The sequence below is a fragment of the Cibotium barometz genome, chromosome 2, assembly GCF_041138505.1.
Source record: "Cibotium barometz isolate CiBa-2024 chromosome 2, ASM4113850v1, whole genome shotgun sequence".
In the NCBI taxonomy this organism is placed as follows: Eukaryota; Viridiplantae; Streptophyta; class Polypodiopsida; order Cyatheales; family Cibotiaceae; genus Cibotium; species Cibotium barometz.
Window position 1 is genome coordinate 29492301 of NC_141047.1, and position 18298 is coordinate 29510598.

Here is an 18298-nt window from a genome sequence, read left to right on the forward strand (position 1 = left end):
ACCAAGGATTTAGCCATAGGAATGACTAATCTTTTCAAGAGAGATTTTCTTAAAGAAAAACATTAAGATTAAGCATAAAAATTAACATTAATCTAAATAGACATTATGAATCTCTGGGAAAGCTTGATTTGAAGAAAAACCATTGCTTGGAAAGCTTCTCAAGCTTTAGAGGGGTTGAGAACAAGAAAATCATTGAGAGAATTGAAAATAAACCATTAAATTAGGTTTACCTTTGATTTGGGCTTGTTTCTTTGGCTAGAAGAGAAGCCCCCAAGCAAGTCCTTGGCCACCAAGAGAGAGAGAGAGAGAGAGAGAGAGAGTAATCTCTAAGAGAGGTTGGAGGAGAGAGAAGCTCCAAAGCTCTCAAGAGAAGAGGAAAATTAGAGAGATAATAGAAATAAGCTAATTTAGAGAAAATATTGGCATGGTAATACTCCAATATGAAAACACAAAGGAATAAGGGAGGCCACTAACCAAGCCCAACTGGGAGGGAAAAAGGCACCTACCCCAAGTGGGTTTCCCACCTTAGTGAGGTGTCAAAATGCATCATTTCACCTAAATATCTCATTCTTTTACTAATATACCTTAATTTTTAACTAATAAACCTTGTACTCAGTCAACTCTTCATCTTATGTGAGCATTTACTCATTTTTGGGGTATTCAGCTGAGGAGGAATCTTATATTCATAGATATATTCTTCTTCTCCTCCACACAGTATGAAGCTCATTCTTCAATTGAATCTTTCGTGCCTTGGTGTTAGTTTCATATAGCTTCACCAAGGTGTCCCATGCCTCCTTAGGTGACTTGGCATCTTGTATATGCCTAATCATGGTGTCCTGTATACTAATAGAAAGCCAATACATGAATGTCCTTACTCCTTGATTCCAATCCTTAAACTCTTTTACATCTGTAGTAGTTGGATTAATCTCCGGTATCTCCAGTGCCTCCTCATGTTCACCTTCAATGTAGTCTCAATAACCTTTTCCCATCAGGAAATTTGTCAATCTAAACCTCCATGCATGGAAGTTGTTCTTTTCAAGCTTCTCTGCAACAATCTGGTTTATTCCATCATTTGACATATTTTCTCCAACACAAATTTACCAAAAACTACACTCTTGTTTGACCTACACAAACTGTTGTATTCGCCCGTGCCTCCCGAAGAGCTCCCGACAAGGGTTTAGTAGCCAGCACAAAAGGGGAAGAGTAGATGAAGCTCTTACCCTCATACCGCTTCATGTGCTTCTCTTGCTTACCGCTTAGCCCTTAGCATGAACCAGGCTCTGATACCATGAAAAGATGTAGGGGAGAAGAGAGCTTGAGCTCTTGCAAGCACACACACACTCACACAAACCCTAGAAGAGAACACACAAGGTGAGAGGCTAAAAATTCTTCTTCTTATTCACACAACAAAAGAGGTTTACAGAGAAGATAAAGTGGCTAACACACATAATAGAGTATATAAAAGTGGTCCATAAAGTGAACACCCTAAGAGGTGTGGGTAGATGTGGACTAGTTGGTGTAGTCCAACTGTAGAATCTCTGGCGAAGATATGTTGGTGCCAGCTTCCAAACCTGCCAGTGATGTAAATGTCAAACGATCATGCAAACACCTCGTGGGGAGTGTCAACTCATGTTGAGCTTGATGTCTCAACAATATGCCTATGCCTACCATTGTTACACACGAGGTTAGTGATAATTTACATGTGGGTTCATGGGATACCTATGAGCATATGTTAGACCATGAGGAGCGTGATATCCCTACCCCTCTATATATACAATAATATGGCAGTAGAAACTAAACTAAAGGTAGAGTGACTCACTTGGGCCCTCATATCTCAATGTCCCAACGTCTAATTGAAAAAAATCCTTATGCAAAGAAATGTGTATGACTCCACTAGTCATTTCTCTTTATAATTCTCACAAGGAGGCCCCATCATGTAGCTCCTTGAAACTCAACATGACATGTTGACTGCTCGATTATGAAGGTAACTTCTCTATCCTTTTTAAATTGCTTCTTTAACTAGCTTTTCTCCCTCAAGTTTTTTTTTCCATTCTAGAACACAATTTGTTCTCGATTCGAAAAGTACCCGCACTCAGGTCCACCCTGTCACCCACTTTCCAATGTTTTGGATCCTTTTCTACTTAGACTAGTTTCATAGGCTTAGCCTAGCCCTATCCAATTCCATGGGTCTATGCTTTCACCCAACCTGTTGGGCCTATGGAGCTCATACTTTAATTCATATTGTTGGTGTCTAGGCACAAGGGGTTTTACTTCCAAGCCCCCTAGTCGACACTTGAGTATCATGCACACTTCAAAACTACAGGCGCACTCACCTCTTAAAACAATTCATAATTTAAGTATTACACTTTATATAGGTTCTAATTATATCCCATTAAATTAATGATCTGGTATTCTAAGGTTGATTGGCCTTGTTGTCTTAAGTTCATGCTTTCATATACACTATCCATACAATATGAAATCATTACTTAAATTTATTCTTAATCATGCCTTGCTTCATATCCCCATGTAATATGGTACCAAAAATTGGCATGAATAAATGTAAGGGGATCAATCCTTATGTAATTTAATCTAAAATAACAAGATGCATAACCCTAGAATCATCCCCTATTTGTAGTATACATTATCATTCCTCATATCTTATGTATATGGATCATGCATATCCAACCATTCCAATCATCATCTCAAATTATTATTCTCATAGAATGGATCACGTCATTAAGTCATATGCATCAAAATGCATAGGTAAGGATTCTCTCATTATATGAGCTATTCTTTGTGGCATACTAAATCCTTCATATGATTCCCTAAGTCCACCTCTCTATGTTAAAGCCACGACTCTATGTAAATACCTACATCAAGAAACTATACATTTACATGTATGTATCTACTTCATCTTATATATTACTTTACATGAATCTTTGCATTTACAAATGTATGTATCTACTTCATCTTATATATTATTTTACATGAATCTTTGCATTTACAATCTTCTATTTCCCTTATATGTAAGAGTATCTATTTCATCTTGTATATTACTTCATATGAATCTTTACATTTATAATCTTCTATTTACTCATAGAAACACATATTGGACCAGATAACCTTTAATCCATCGTGTATGTTATCCTTACCATGGCCCTATATATACATGTGCACTCAATCATGTACGCAACCTTTCATACATTGAGAACCCATTCAAAATAGATAATCAAACCCATAAGCATAATTCTTATCCTTTTACAATTTATCTTATATAACCTATGAGCTTCTTAAATAGAGCCAATGGCATGGATGATACCACACCCTACTAGGGATTTCAATGCATTTTCTCAATTACTTTTAACTCTTGTTTAGGGATTGTAATTCCTAACAAAACCCCATCTTTATTCATATCATAATCTCCATCATAATCCTTATTACAAACCTTATCACAATCTCTTCTATAATCTCTACCATATGTTGGAATTAGGGTTGCATAAAGCACACAAAGCTTGGAGAAGAAGAAGCAAGAATGCACACAACACCCAGTGTATTAGATTGTGTCAATGTACAAAGATAAGTTAGCCCTAGAAGAATGGGCATATATACAAGCTGGGGGAAAAAAACTTCCTAAAGAGGAAAAAAGTACCCCGGTGGTCCTAAGTGTGTTCACACACATCACTACCTATATATATGGCAACAAATCTCCCCTGGGAGTGATGGTGTGAACGAGAGCTAGCACTCATGTATAGGGAAGTGCCATGCCCGAAGTAGATCACTCCACAAAGGGGAGCAAGCCCAAATCTTTGCGGAAAAGCTTCGAACTTCTCACGACGAGGAAGCGCCTTTGTGAAAAGATCGACTGAAAAGATCGGCAAGGTTGTCCTGTGTTGGCACATAGGCCAAGCTGATCTCTCCTGTTGAGAGTCTCTCCCTGACATAGTGATAATGCACCTCAATGTGCTTTGTGCGAGCATGAAAAACTGGGTTTCTCGCAACTGCCAATGCGCTCTGGCTGTCAGTGTAGATAGAGGTGGCAGACTCCTGTTCAACACCCAAGTCAGCCATAAGCCGTCTGAGCCACACACACTCAACTGTAGCTGTGAAAGCTACCCTCCTGTACTCAGATTCAGAACTAGAAGTGGCCACAGTAGGTTGCTTCTTGCTCAACCAAGATATGCATGAGCTACCGAGCATAAAGCAAAAACCACTTGTGGACACTCTTATGTCATAGCAACCAGCCCAATCTGAGTCCGAAAAAGCATGTAAATCTGGCGGCAACGATCCCCCCTTGGGATAAAACAACCCAAGATGTATGGTGCCACCACTCAAGTAGCGAAAGATGCGTTTAACTGCCAATGCTAAGACCCTGGGCTATGCATAAACCTACTCACCTATGAGACTGCAAACTGAATGTCTGGCCTCGTAATGCATACATTATGTGATGTGATGTGATGTGGATCGGGATAGATATGAATGGATGAGATGTGAATGAATGTGATATGATGAGATGTGGATATGCGTAGATGCAAGTGGATGAGATGTGATGAGGATAAATGAGGAAAGATGTGATGAAATGGAAAATGATGTGATTGGATGAGAATGGAAAATGATGTGATTGGATGAGAATGGGAATACATATGAATTGGACGTGGATTAAATAAAGTGGACTGATGTGAAACAATGTGGAAAGACGAGAGTTCATTTAATGCTGGGGAAGCATTTTGACCATCTTGTGAATGAGATGTGGATATTTTGGAGGATTATGATCAGTGATACTATGGTTTCATTAAAGGATTATTTTAAAGTCAGCTGAATGTGTGAAACAGGCAATTTCATATTGGGTGTGTAAGTGGTGTGACTATCTTGAAGTTTGTATGAAGCACCGGCGGGCTAGGGGGCCTGGGAACTCTTTTCCCTGGTACCCGGGTCAAAACCTAACAAAATTCCTAATTGGATCCCATCACTACAGTGGTTGGGCGGTTGGCTAACCCATGGGATTGGATGGGGTTAGGCTAGACTAAATCTCTAAAATAAGACTTGTTATGATATGATAGATGAAGTAAATCTCGGATAGTAATTGTTCTATGGAAAAGAATCAACGACTGTGCCTTTCAATGAAGAAAAAAGCGTTGGTCTCTATGATCCAAGTGCAAGTTTCTTCCTTGATCTGACCAAGTGACTTACAGGTTCAGTCGATGGATCAGTTTGGTCAATGAGTGCTGACCTTCAAATGGCTAGACGTTTGAATTTCAAAGTTTCTCGCCAAAATTGAATTTAAAATTGAGTGGGTAAAACCATATCATGTGACATATCTATGGAAAGAGCTCAGCGGCGGCGAGTAGATTCTGGATCTCTAATCTCCGACAAATTTTGAGCTCATATGTAGAAGTTATGGATGTCCGAAATTTCAAAAACTTCCCCCCCCACTACAAAAAGGCATCTTCTAGAGAATCTTTTGACCACCTTTAATCACCCAACATTTTTGTATACATGGCATCACATGATTGGTCCTTTTCCTTAAAAACCTTTTAATCACATGGCATCTTAAAGGGCCCCTATAGACCTCAACCTTCCCCTATTGCATGGATTAGGCCCCGAGTGAGGGCCCTTGCCCCGCGCAAGAAATGCTACTTCCCGCTACTAGCACCCCCAAATTCGTTGTGCTGCAGAGGGGGCGGGGATCTTTCATTATATGTATATATACTAGGAGGCTAACCCACATTAGGCTTGTGAGCGTGGGAGCATGGGAACAAGCTCTAGTGGAGCATCGGTTAGGACTAACCTTAAGGGTTGAGATTAGGGTCAAGCATCCAAGGGTCACACATGGGAAATGGAGAGTCAGGAGTCACTTGAGGACCCTCCTATATAATAGGGGTATGGGACACACTCAAGGGAGGTTGGGTTATGTTATGTTCTCTTGTGTAGAGGATTGTATCTACTCACCTACCATTTCACACTACAGCTACATGCTGCTGGATTGGAGTCATACCTCTTGGTGGTATGAGACATCAAGGTAAAGGTATGAGGTACTTCATTGTAATTTCATGTGTGCATCCCTTGGCCTCGCGGGTGGTTGGGTGGATGAGTTTATGCCTGGTTTATGCATGTTTATGCATGACAATTATCTAGAGAGATCTTAGGGTTTTAATAGGTGGTGCTCTTTTAAATAGCTTCTTCGGAATAATTTTGAGAAATCCTCTTTCCATAACCATGGCTCTATAAATGGAGGATGATTTTCATTCTTCTCATGAGTTATTCAAAGCTAGATTAAGCTTTCAAATGAATCAATAAGGAAGAGCCATCTAATCCATCATCATCGGAGAAAATCAAAGAAGTTTAGCTGATTTCCTATACTATGGAAGGTCGAGAAGCACAAACGATGGAAACCCTCAAAGAAAATCCTAACGGAGATATCGTTCTTTCTCATCATCTTATTTAATAATTTACACCATACAAAACAATGAGACATGTCCTTAAATATTCTCTAAATAGAGCGTCAGTCCATCCTTCTAGTCATCACACTGATTTCCTAATAAGAACACCTTGTGTATTTATTAAAAGGTTACCCCCAATCTTATTCCTAAGATTTATTGTACGAATATATTACATGTGCACCCACAAGATACATGCATAATTTCTTAAGATGGGTATCTTTCCTCAAATTTCTACACCACAATAATAAAGGCATCTTTTTGAACTTTTTTCCTAGGGGGAAAATCAAGTATGTATTGTTTTTTTTTTGTACAAATGGTGATTAACAAAGTGCTATGGACCTTACCTCTATATTTATACTAGTGGGAGAGACGTACTCTACTTTTGCAATAAACAAAATCAAAAAACTTTTCTTATTTTTTAATATCAATAATAAAGGCATCTTTCCTCAAATTTCTACACCAAAATAATGCATCTTTTTGTACTTTTTTGGGGAAGAGCACGTATGTATTGTTTTTTTTTGTACATGCAATTTCATAATCACTCTCTCAAGCCGTACATTTCCAAGACTCAAAGCAACCCCAAAGACTATCCTACATACCAAATCAGAGCCAAGAATATGTTCAAATTTTCCATGGAAACAAGGTATTAATAGCCCACTAAGAAGTGTATCTTGCTCTTTGTTGTTCATGGCAAAATAGCATGTGCGTAATGCCTTTAACTTCTACAACCCTTACTTTTCTAGACATTGTTGCTTGAAACATTCTATTTTAATTGGATCCCTTAATTGTCTTTCTGCACACAACAATGCTTTTCACTTCAACCCATGGTAGGTCTTACCTTGATACATTGGAGATGAAGTCAATTTCTCAATGGTATCCAAGGCATCATGTTCATCAATACCATCATTTGTTGCTTGTTGTGGTGTGGAGGCTTTACTGGGAGAAGCAAAGGAAGGAATCCTTCTTATGATGTAAAAGTTAAGCATGGTGATTATCCGTGGCTTGGAGTGTCCACTTCTCTATCTCTATTTTTAGTTTTTTTAACCTTAGGACATGAGGAACAGGATGAGAATGAGAGATCCTTTGAATGTGATGTGGTAGTAGGGGATGAGCTCCCACCCACTTGTGCTGTGGAGAAAATGACCAACAGAATGTCTCTCCTCATGGCTTCCTCCTTGGCTAACAAATGAGAAATGAGAACCTAATAGCCCATGTGGTCATCATATAGAAACTCATTAAATTTAATACATAATTAAGGTGGCACTTGATTAAGAAACCCTAGAATTAAAACACTAAATAACTACTATTTTTGGAACTATAAGGCTACATAAGAAGTTGAGAGGCTCATTTGGTCACCTCGCATTATGTGAGAGAGAGAGATAAAGAAAGAGAGAAATATTTTAGCACACAAGAAGCAAAGCAACAACAAGGAGAGCGATTCGCACTTTCAAGACCAACCACTAAATCTTGATCCTTAGAAAGATTCCATAAAGATTCCTTTTTCTTCTTATTACTTAAAAGCTTTATTTGCGGTAACATAACATTCTTAATATCTGTTTAAACCTATAAGAAGTTTTAACTCAGATGTTAGAAAAACTATTATGTAGAATGTAGTTATGCTTACCCCTTCTTTATTTCTTAGGGCATGCTATGAGATGGTTTTTAATTAAGTTAGCACAATGTCAGTTAGGCTACATGCATGTGAGGTGAGTTATTTCTAAACCTAACCATAGAAAAGCTATATATGGAGGCACTTCCATCTCGCACAGTTGGACCAACAACTTATAGGCACCCAATAGGGTGCATAGCCAACACCCCCTTCTTAGCGGGTTTGAGGGGTTGGCCATTTTACAGTAAAACCTCACTGTTTTTTTCCACCTGTCCGATAGTGTAATTAGTAGTCATGTAGTGAGCACAAGCCCAAAAAAGCATGCATGGTGGGCTATGTGAGATGACTATTATTTTAGGACCAAAAAAGCATAGTTTCGTACAAGAAGTTGATGCACTGCATCAACTTCTTCATGCAAACTTGAGATGCAAAGTCGATGTTATGCATCAAGTTTACCACAAACTCAATGCATACGACATCGGGTTTGTGTGGAGAAGTTGTTGCGGTGCATCAACTTTGCTCACATAAGCATGCCATAAATAGTGATCATGATGTAATAATTCAAAAGTAACTTTTCTTATTAGTAAAATAGCCCTACAAGCATGTCAGCCCAAAAAAACGATTGCTTTCTCCTTGAGCACTTTATCACTTGGTGTATATCTTCTTGCTATCCCTTTTTCTACACAGTGGGCAATATCTTTGTTTGATTTACCACATTGACTACTAAAATCTATTGACGCGAATATGGTGGGGACAAAAGAGAAGGCAACCTTCATCTAAGGCAAGATCTTCTTCTCCATTCAAACTTTTTAGTTTTTTCTTTATTTGATTCTAATATAATACATCCAATTCCCCATGAACTCGATGCAATGCATCAAGTTTGCATGTAAACCAAAGGTTAAGAACAATCTAGACTTGGTCTTTTTCTGAAAGGGTTTATCTCTACCTTGTATCTCGACAACTGTTCTTATTCCTTCTCCTATGCCCTTAATGTCCTGGCAACCATATCGATGTGGTGCATCAAGATCTAGGCCCACAAGTTCATCCCTTCTCATCTCTCCCTTTGGTTTTCCATACCGCTTTACAACAACAATGTAAGTCCTCTTTCAATGTTCTCTTGCTTACTGCCTTTTTTCTATAAAAATTTATTTTATTGCTTAATTCATTCTAAAATTCTTCTTTTTTTATCGTAAAGAAGTAAATTAATTTTTGTTATACTTTTAATGTCTTCTAATTTCCTTTTCTTATTGTAGAAGCTTGTTTTGCTCTAATTTTTGTATGTTTTTGTTTTGACCTGCTTGTGATATGTTATTGTGGCTTACTTTAATGGTTAGCTCCACCTTATTGATTTGTTTTGGATTTTATTGATTGAACCAACTAATAATTATTTTTCTAAATCTATTTCTTTATATCTATAAAGTAGGCGTGATGAGATGAAGAAGTCCTCTAAGAGACCCACCTTTGAGGCTCTAGGATTGATTCACCTCCTCAAATACAAGCTACAAAGAAGACAAGAAAGGAACGTTCTAAAAAAACTGCAGAGGAAGCCCAACCTGCTACTTTACCCTGGAAAAAGATCCCTAATCCAACAAGTGGAGGCTTTACAACAACATGAGAAGAGAGATGGTGTTGCTCCTGGGCACTGCCCATTGTACCACATATGCACACACTTTTTTCCTGTCACATTTTTCCTCTCCACACGACTGTCTGGCTGGTCGGCCTGCATGCATGCTTTCCTGTATATAAGGAGGGCCATTAAACTCAATAGCTGTATCTGCCAGGTGATAGCCGGCAGGTAGAGCTTGAAGCCCGTGGGTATCAACAAGGAGAGAGGGTAAGATTTGGTACTTGGTACTTGGTACTTGATTTGGTATCATGTTGAAACCTCGTACTTGCAATTGGTACATGGTACATAAATTGGTACATGGTACATGGTACATAAATTGATACATGGTAAATGGTATTGTAATCGTAATAGCTTATGTTGAGCTTGATACTTTGAAATCACGTGCTTTGAAACTTCATAGTTCAAATCTTTAAGCTTGAAAGTTAGCTTGAGTTGATACGTAGCGTAGAATCTGGGACCTCTGCAAAAATTATGAAAATCAAAAGCTTGTTAATATTAGAGCCTAACATAGAAAAACAGTTCACTGGAACTGCGATAAAGATTCTGATTTGTCTCTATCTAGCTTTCTAAGAGCTTTTGATGCTTGCCAATCTTTTGCTTCTTTTAATGTGTTACGTGGCCTCGCCTCTTTCCTTGTTTAGGGTTTTTTTTTTAACGTAAAGATAAATAAATAACGTTCTCGCAGATACTTAGGCTAATTAACTTACTGACAAATAATTAATTGTTTGATAATTGACAAATTCAGTGATGCAACGAACATACGTCAATATATATCATCAACAAATATATGTACATGTGTCTAGAGTGTGTGGTGATCAATCCTCACATATACAAAACAGATCCCTAAGTATGATCACTACATGAGCCATCACTATACGAGTCGCTAGTATCGGACTCGTGATCACCATCACCATCACCACTGCCACCACCCGTGTGCCCCCACCCGCAACATCACCATCACCAGGCACCACCACCCGCGCCCCCACCCGCGATCATGCCGCCGCTCCTCTCAGCCTCTCAGCGTCACCCCTCGGCCTCCTGTCGAGCCACCTCTGTCATGTCGTCCTCGCCATATTGCTCCTGCATTAGTTAGTGAAATCAAATAAGAACATATACAGTTAACATGAAAATAAACTACAAAACAAAACAGTGATACCCACAAGTGGATTTGGCCTGTCAGCAAGTGTCGCCTGCAAAGCGCGCGGTAGCCATAGTATGTGGCGTACTCCATCATCTCTTGCGCCGCCGTAGGTGCACGACCATAGTCTTTGGTCTGCATCAAGACAGAACCAAAGACTTATTGATTTCTTCATTCAATAATATTACCTTTGAAAGTTAAAATTTGAACGGTCTATACTCACAAATGTGGCCACAAATCCATCTCGTCCCATACGGCCTAGTCTAGATGTGTGACCAGCTTGCAGTCTCTTTCGTGCTGCCATCTATGTAAATTTGATTAAACAAAATAACATAGATTAGAGAATAGTTAGAATCAATCTAGCAAAGTTCATATTAATTCTAATATACGTTAGCAAAGGCACACACCTTCTGCTGAGGAAAAGTGATGCGTAGGCGTCTCTCCTTGCGGAAGTATTGCCATGTCTCCATGCACATATCAGCCCTCCTCTTGTTTGTCTCCACCATACAGTAGCGTCTGTTTATTTTTCATATTACAATAAGCGTTAGAATATACCATAGAACTTGTTAGATTTCAATGTTTTGTTTCTTTTATAGATTTTTTAACTTCGATCATTTGATAAATGACTCGTGTTTTTATGGTACTTGAAAATCTGATTCGGACCAATCAAAGGGTACATCGCCACCTCCTACTGGTGGTAGTTGGGGTGCACAGAGTTTCAATATTGCACATGAACCCGTTTACGATGATTTCTACTACGATGAGTCTATTATATGCTGGTGCGCTCGTTGTCGTGGCACATATCGGAGGCCACGACGGGAGTGCTTTTCACATGAGATGACTCATGGTACTTTTGAGCGAGCACCACCACCTGAGGAGCGACATCGACCTATGGTATGTGACTGTTCTCCCTTAGTTTTCTTATTGGTTATTTTATAAATCAAAGGCTCATATATAATGCAACCATATTATATATGTAGGTATATTCACTTGATGACGAGGATGACTTCACTATCAGTGGTGCACATGTCCCTCGCACACGGCACGGACAGGTCATTTGTTGCAGCTTGAGGTTTCTCGACATCCTCTACCTCTTGCTTTGGAGGCTGAGACGGGTGGAGATCGACCTATGGTATGTGACTGTTCTCCCTTAGTTTTATTATTGGTTATTTTATAAATCAAAGGCTCATATATAGTGCAACCATATTACATATGTAGGTATATTCACTTGATGACGAGGATGACTTCACTATCAGTGGTGCACATGTCCCTCGCACACGGCACGGACAGGTCATTTGTTGCAGCTTGAGGTTTCTCGACATCCTCTACCTCTTGCTTTGGAGGCTGAGAACGGGTGGAGATCATCTGTTGCCTACTCGTTTGCATTCTCTAGTATAGACGTATGATCGAAGACGATACGGAGGATGGCAGAGAGGATCACTTCCTTTAGATGGAGTGGTTTTTAGCTTCTGGGGCAATCGCTACATGATTGCTCCGTCTACCATCAGTGGAGCAGGACGAGGCCTCTTTATTGCATAGGATTTGCATGTGCCCCCTCGTTCAGAGGTCACCCTTATGTCTTTTTGTGGACCTATATATAGATTGGGTCCATGGCATCAGCTTACTCGCTACATTCAGAGCATGAGTACTTATGGGTTATGTCTCAATGCAGCCTCTCTTTCTGATAGAGGGATTACACATGCAGAAGGACAAAGACTCTATGTTGACGGAAGACCTTACTCTCAAGGAAACATAGCAGGTTTAATCAATAGTAGTCAAGGGATGAGTTCAAGAACCAATGTGAGAATAGTCATGAACCAGGACATATGAGTAGGGATGTAGAAAGATACATAGTTGTCAATGCTATTAGATCATTACGTGCTGGTGATGAATTGCTGATCAATTATGAATGGCATAGACCTCTACGAGCACCCTTAACAGATGAGGGTTGAGAGCTTCATTGTATACAATTCCTCATGTTATTTTGACCTCTTGTACCCTAATTCTACACTTTAATTTGCACCACGTTCTCTACTGTCTCTAATTTAATTTGATAATCGTCTTTTATTGTCTCTAACTATTTTGTATCTATGATAATTATTGAATTCCATGCACATCTCTCTTTTCTTTTATATAGAAGCATGCTATTGATACAATCTTCTTTGCCTTCAAATATGTAGATTCCGGATTATGACATCGACAATATCACAAATCAACGTTCACATGACGTATCTCACATGTCAATAGAGTGCATGAGGATCCTAAGCAGGAGTGATCCTAATACGTATGCAAGACTGAAGAAACAATATTCTCAAGACTTTAATGGGCGTGATGATATCTTTGATAACAACGATGGCATGTCTGATTTTATTGAGGATTGATATCAAAATAATAATGCGAGCGATATTCCTAATAACAACGAGAAGTATCTTCGAGAAGAAGCTCTAAAGCGTATCTACGCAGGAAGCCAACTGACACGAGTCAGTGCAAGCTTACTTATTCTTAATCTTCAAAACCGTTTTGGATGGAGTAATCTATCCATTTCAGCACTTTTGAAGTATGTAACAATCTAACATATTTTTTTGTTACATTCTAAACATGGTTGCTTCTTATTGATCATATTTTTAATGAACTTGCAGGCTAATCTCTCAGAAGTTCTTGCCGACAAGCAATTCCCTTCCTGCATCACATAATGAGGTGAAGAAGATGATAAGTAGTCTTGGACTTGACTATTCTTCTATACATGCATGTCCCAACGATTGTATTTTATAGAGGTCAGTACGAGGACGGTGTGACGTGTCCAAAATGTCAAACGCCTCGTTATAAAGAGGAGAAAGGTAAGGTCCCTAGAAAGGTATTGAGACATTTTCCCCTGGCTCCACGTATAAAACATATGTTCCAAAGTCCCGAATTAGCTAAGCTTATGACATGGGGAGCAGAGCACAAGAGCAAAGATGGAGTAATGTGAATTCCATCAGATAGTCCTGCATTTGAGCATATTGATTTGCGATGGCCAGATTTTGCAAAAGAACCATGCAATTTAAAGATGGGTGTAGCATTAGATGGCGTGAATCCATTTTCAATGAGATCAAGTAAATGGTCTGCATGGCCAGTGGTAGTTATTAACTATAATCTACCCCCGTATCTCAGCATTAAGAAAGAGCATTTAATGCTCTCACTCTTAATTCCAAGAAAACGACAAGTTAAAGATCAGAATGTTTATTTGGCCCCTCTCATCGACGATCTTCAAGATTTGTGGAGAGGGATTGATGTCATGGATATGTCCGGAAGCATCGGTCAAAGACAGTTCATTGTTCGTAGAATTTTAGCATGGACTATCCACGACTTTCCAAGATATGGTTTTTGCTCAGGTAAATGGTTTAAATATATATATTGTCTCATACGTTTGTACGATGTTCATTGCGCTAATCATCTTTGTTATGTTTTCCATGCAGGGATATGTACCAAGGGTTATAAAGCTTGTCCAATTTGTGGTGATTGGTTGAGATCGACTTATAGCAAAAACCTCAACAAAAATATATATCTTCGACATAGACGATTTTTATCTGAAGATCATTATCTACTACGAGACAGAAGGCAAGCCATACATTTTAATGGAAAGGTAGAAGAAGGGAGATGTCCAATACTAATGACACCGAAGGATTGGTATCTAAAGTGGACTGTTGGACCTGCTAGTCAGAGATCATAAGCGGCAATGATGATGACGCTGTAAAGAAGCGAGCGAGATAAAAACGTGCTCTAGCTCAAAGTCCTTCGATATGGTATACTTTGGAATATTGGAAGGATTTGAGGATATGTCATCTTCTTGATCCTATGCACATATTCAAGAACGTTGGTCATTCGTTATGGCAACACCTCATTGGCTTGAAAGACACAGCGGTAGCAAGAAATGACTTAAAGGACCAAAACTCAAAGCCCAGTCTATGGCCACTTTATGATGAAACTCGACATGAGACAACCTACGAGCCTGCCCCATGGGTGCTCAAGACAAAAGAGCTGGAGACTATCAACAGGAAGATTCACTCGATTCGTACGCCTACAGGATATGGAGCATCTTGTCGAAACATTTCACTCTAGATGACAAGAGCTTGTCTGGTTTAAAAACACATGGTTGGCACAATTTTGTGAAGGTAAATCTATCTAGATCTTTGTAAGTATTTATTTTCTTGCATGTTTTGTTGATCGGATTAATCATGTATGCAGCATGTTCTACCCCTTGTTATTGATGGATGTACTACAAGAGGAGTAATATATCGCCTTGGATCACTTGCAAGGTATTTATTGGTCATTAATTTTTAGTATAAAATTTTATTTAATTCAAAACATCTCTAATATCTTCTTTCTTTTACTGATAGATGCATTACATCTAAAGAGATTGCCAAAGGGTCAATTCCACAAAAGAAGCATGAATGTATAGAGCTTCTTTGTTTAATGGAAAAGGAATTTCCAACCTCCTTTTTTGATATCCAGGTTCATCTTCTAATCCATCTAGTGGACGAAATAGAGCTTGCTGGTGTTGTGAGCACTCGATGGATGTTTTGGGTTGAGAGATTTATGGGAGTATTGAAAGGTTATGTACGTCAAAAAGCAAGACCAAAGGGTGGATGCTTGAAGAATGCATGTATTACATTTCATTGTGAATACCTTGAGAAAACCGATTCTGAAGCTCCACGCGTATGGACAAATGATTCGTCTTCTACCATGTCAGACGAGGTATTGTCCGGTAAGGGAGTCCCTTTTCGACTTAAGGTCCAAGATAAATTGGATATTTCTACTTTCATTGTCTATAATAGCGAATGCATGCAACAATTCGTTGATGAGTACGAGAAGGAACTTCCAAGCAAACGAGTTGACAGACGTAAAAAGAGGAGATCCAGACGTCAAACCAATGTAAATAACGACGGGGACGTACCTACTTTCATGGATTGGTTATACACCTGTATGCAACGGGTGGTTAGTGATCATGAGCCAATCTCAACAGAACAAAGAGACTTTATGATCGGGTGTGAAAGACAGGTAACTTGTTGGGTTTTGAAAACTCTGAATCTCATTTTTTTTAATAATTTATTTATTAGTCTAGGCTCGAATGTATACCAACATGTGGGCTTATGAATAACATCTTCGGATAAAATCTATTGATGACTTACGTCTAACTCAAGATTCTTGCGTTGTTGCCTCTTTCAAGCAATTATCACGTGCAAGTTCAAGAGACACAAATCTTATCGAGATAGTAAACTTGGTTACGTGGGAACCATAGTCGGTATTTATGAGGACGTATCGTATCTTCAAGCAGGTAAATGACATCTCTCTTCATGCAACAATGACATGTAGATTTCTTGAAGCTATACATAATTCTAAAGTTTTGATTCGTGTATTTTGACAGGTGGTTTTGAAGGTGGATTGGTTTCGTGCCGAGTATAAAGGCAATAATGCCACAATGAAAAGAGAACCGTCCGAATTTTGGTCCGTCGACTCCTCGAAGTTATTGCGTGCAACAAAAGAGCGTTACATTCTGCCAACTCATGTTGAACAAGCGTTCTTTTACAAGAATATAGATGCTCATCCATGGTGGCAAGTTGTGCATGTCCAACCTAGAGGTTGACACTTGTTTGATAGCATTGACTCTGAGAAAGCGGATCAGGATATGAATTGATTACGTCCTCGAATCTAGACACATCAACGTCAGAGAGGTGTAGAATTCTTCTTTCCGATCATGATGACATTGTAGATGATGAGAGAACGACAACGATCCAGACTCTGACACTACAGACACCGAAGAGGAAGAAACAATGGATGTCGAGCCTACGGAGGAAATGAACGTCAACACAGATTTAACAATGGAGGAGTTCGAAGAAGTCAACAAGGATAATGAAGATGAAATTTTATTGACGGTTAATCTCAGAGATGACGATGAGGACTATTAGTCTTAGTGTCAACTCACGAATCAACCTATGTTCGGTAAGATTTAATCTCAAAATAATTCATTGTGGTGCCATTATAAGTCCAGTAACCTATTTTGGCATGATTAATGATATACCCACTAGCTAAACAAAAGGTATTTAAGCAACTCCAAAAAGTCTTTATAAATTGAGCATCATTAAAAACAAGAGAGTTAGTATCATCAGCAAACTGTTGTAGACAAAGATATTTGGGAGATCTAGGGAGCTTTAGCCCTTTCAAAGAGCCTTCATTCAAGGCATTAGAGACAAGCCATCCTAGGGCATCAGTAGTAATGACAAAAAGGAGAGGGGCAAGGGGACATCCCTATAGTTCTCCTTGGAGGGATGGGTTCAGTGAGAGTACCATTCAAAGAAATAAGAGCGCTAAAATTCCCAAAGAGGAGGGTGTGGACTGACCCTCTGAAATTTTCCCAAACCCCATATCCTCAAGAGACTAGAAAACAAAATCCCACTCCAAAATCAATTTTAAAGAAAAAAATATCCATTTGATGATCATTAGCATACTCCATACCTTCCCACACAGCTACGATAGCATCCAATATGTACCTACCTTTGATGAAACCCTTTTGCTCTTTAAGAATAAAAGAATCTAATAGAGGAGATATTCTTCTAGCAAGAGCAAGAGCAAAGATTTTATAAACAGAAGTGAGGCAGGTAATGGGCCTTCAATTATCAATCTAGTTCTTGGACCCCCTCTTGTGTATAAGCTTTATAACCCCAGTATTAACTGAAATTGAAAAAGAAAAAACCTACAAATTCCCTTCAAACCAAAATGAGATAAGGGGGAAAAAATCCACATAAGCTATATAGAAATCATTTGGTAGCCCATCAAGACCAGGGTTTTTCCCAAAGCCAGAGCATCAACAGCTTCTTTAAACTTCCCTTCAGTTAGAGGCAAATCCATTTGAGCCTTAACTTCAATGGGGATAGCTTTTCCCCTAGTTCTAGCAATAAGGGCTCTAGCTTAACCTCTCTGACCTAGTAGGAGACTTAGAAAAGATGTTGCTGAAAAATTCTTGCACAAATTTAAGGTTGTCTTCTTTCATCATCATGATGTTTCTGGAGTTTTCCTTGTTTTCCTTTAATGGAGGAACCATTTCTCTAATTTTCTTTTTCTTGAGTGGGTTAAACATGTGTTTGTTTGGTTGTCTATTTTCCCTGCCCCAAACTCCTTAGTGTAGAGGAGAATCTTTTCATATTCAATAAGCTCTTCCATTTTTAGAGAGTTTTTGAGATAGGAAGCTTGGTTGAGAGGTTCTCAGTGGCCTCCAAAGATTCCAAGTCATTTATCTCTTTTTGGATCTCATTTCCCCTTCTTTTTTTTATTTTCCTATCTTTTCTCATGAGTTTACCCAAAACCCCTTGAGTTTTTTTAACAAAACTCACACAAGACTGAGAGGAAGAACAACCTTGTTGAAAAGCTTTGGCAAAAATATCATACACAACATTTTTAACTTCCTCAAGCTGAAACAAAGAATGGTTAGCATGGAACCCCCCATTCTTGTT

General features: G+C 38.9%; 2 pseudogenes; one reads left to right on the forward strand and one right to left on the reverse strand.

Moving 5' to 3' along the window:
* Positions 1-10630: 10630 nt before the first annotated feature.
* LOC147640907 (uncharacterized) lies at positions 10631-11317 on the reverse strand (annotated as a pseudogene).
* Positions 11318-16269: 4952 nt separating this feature from the next.
* On the forward strand, positions 16270-16756 carry LOC147640908 (uncharacterized; annotated as a pseudogene).
* The last annotated feature ends 1542 nt before the right edge of the window (positions 16757-18298 follow it).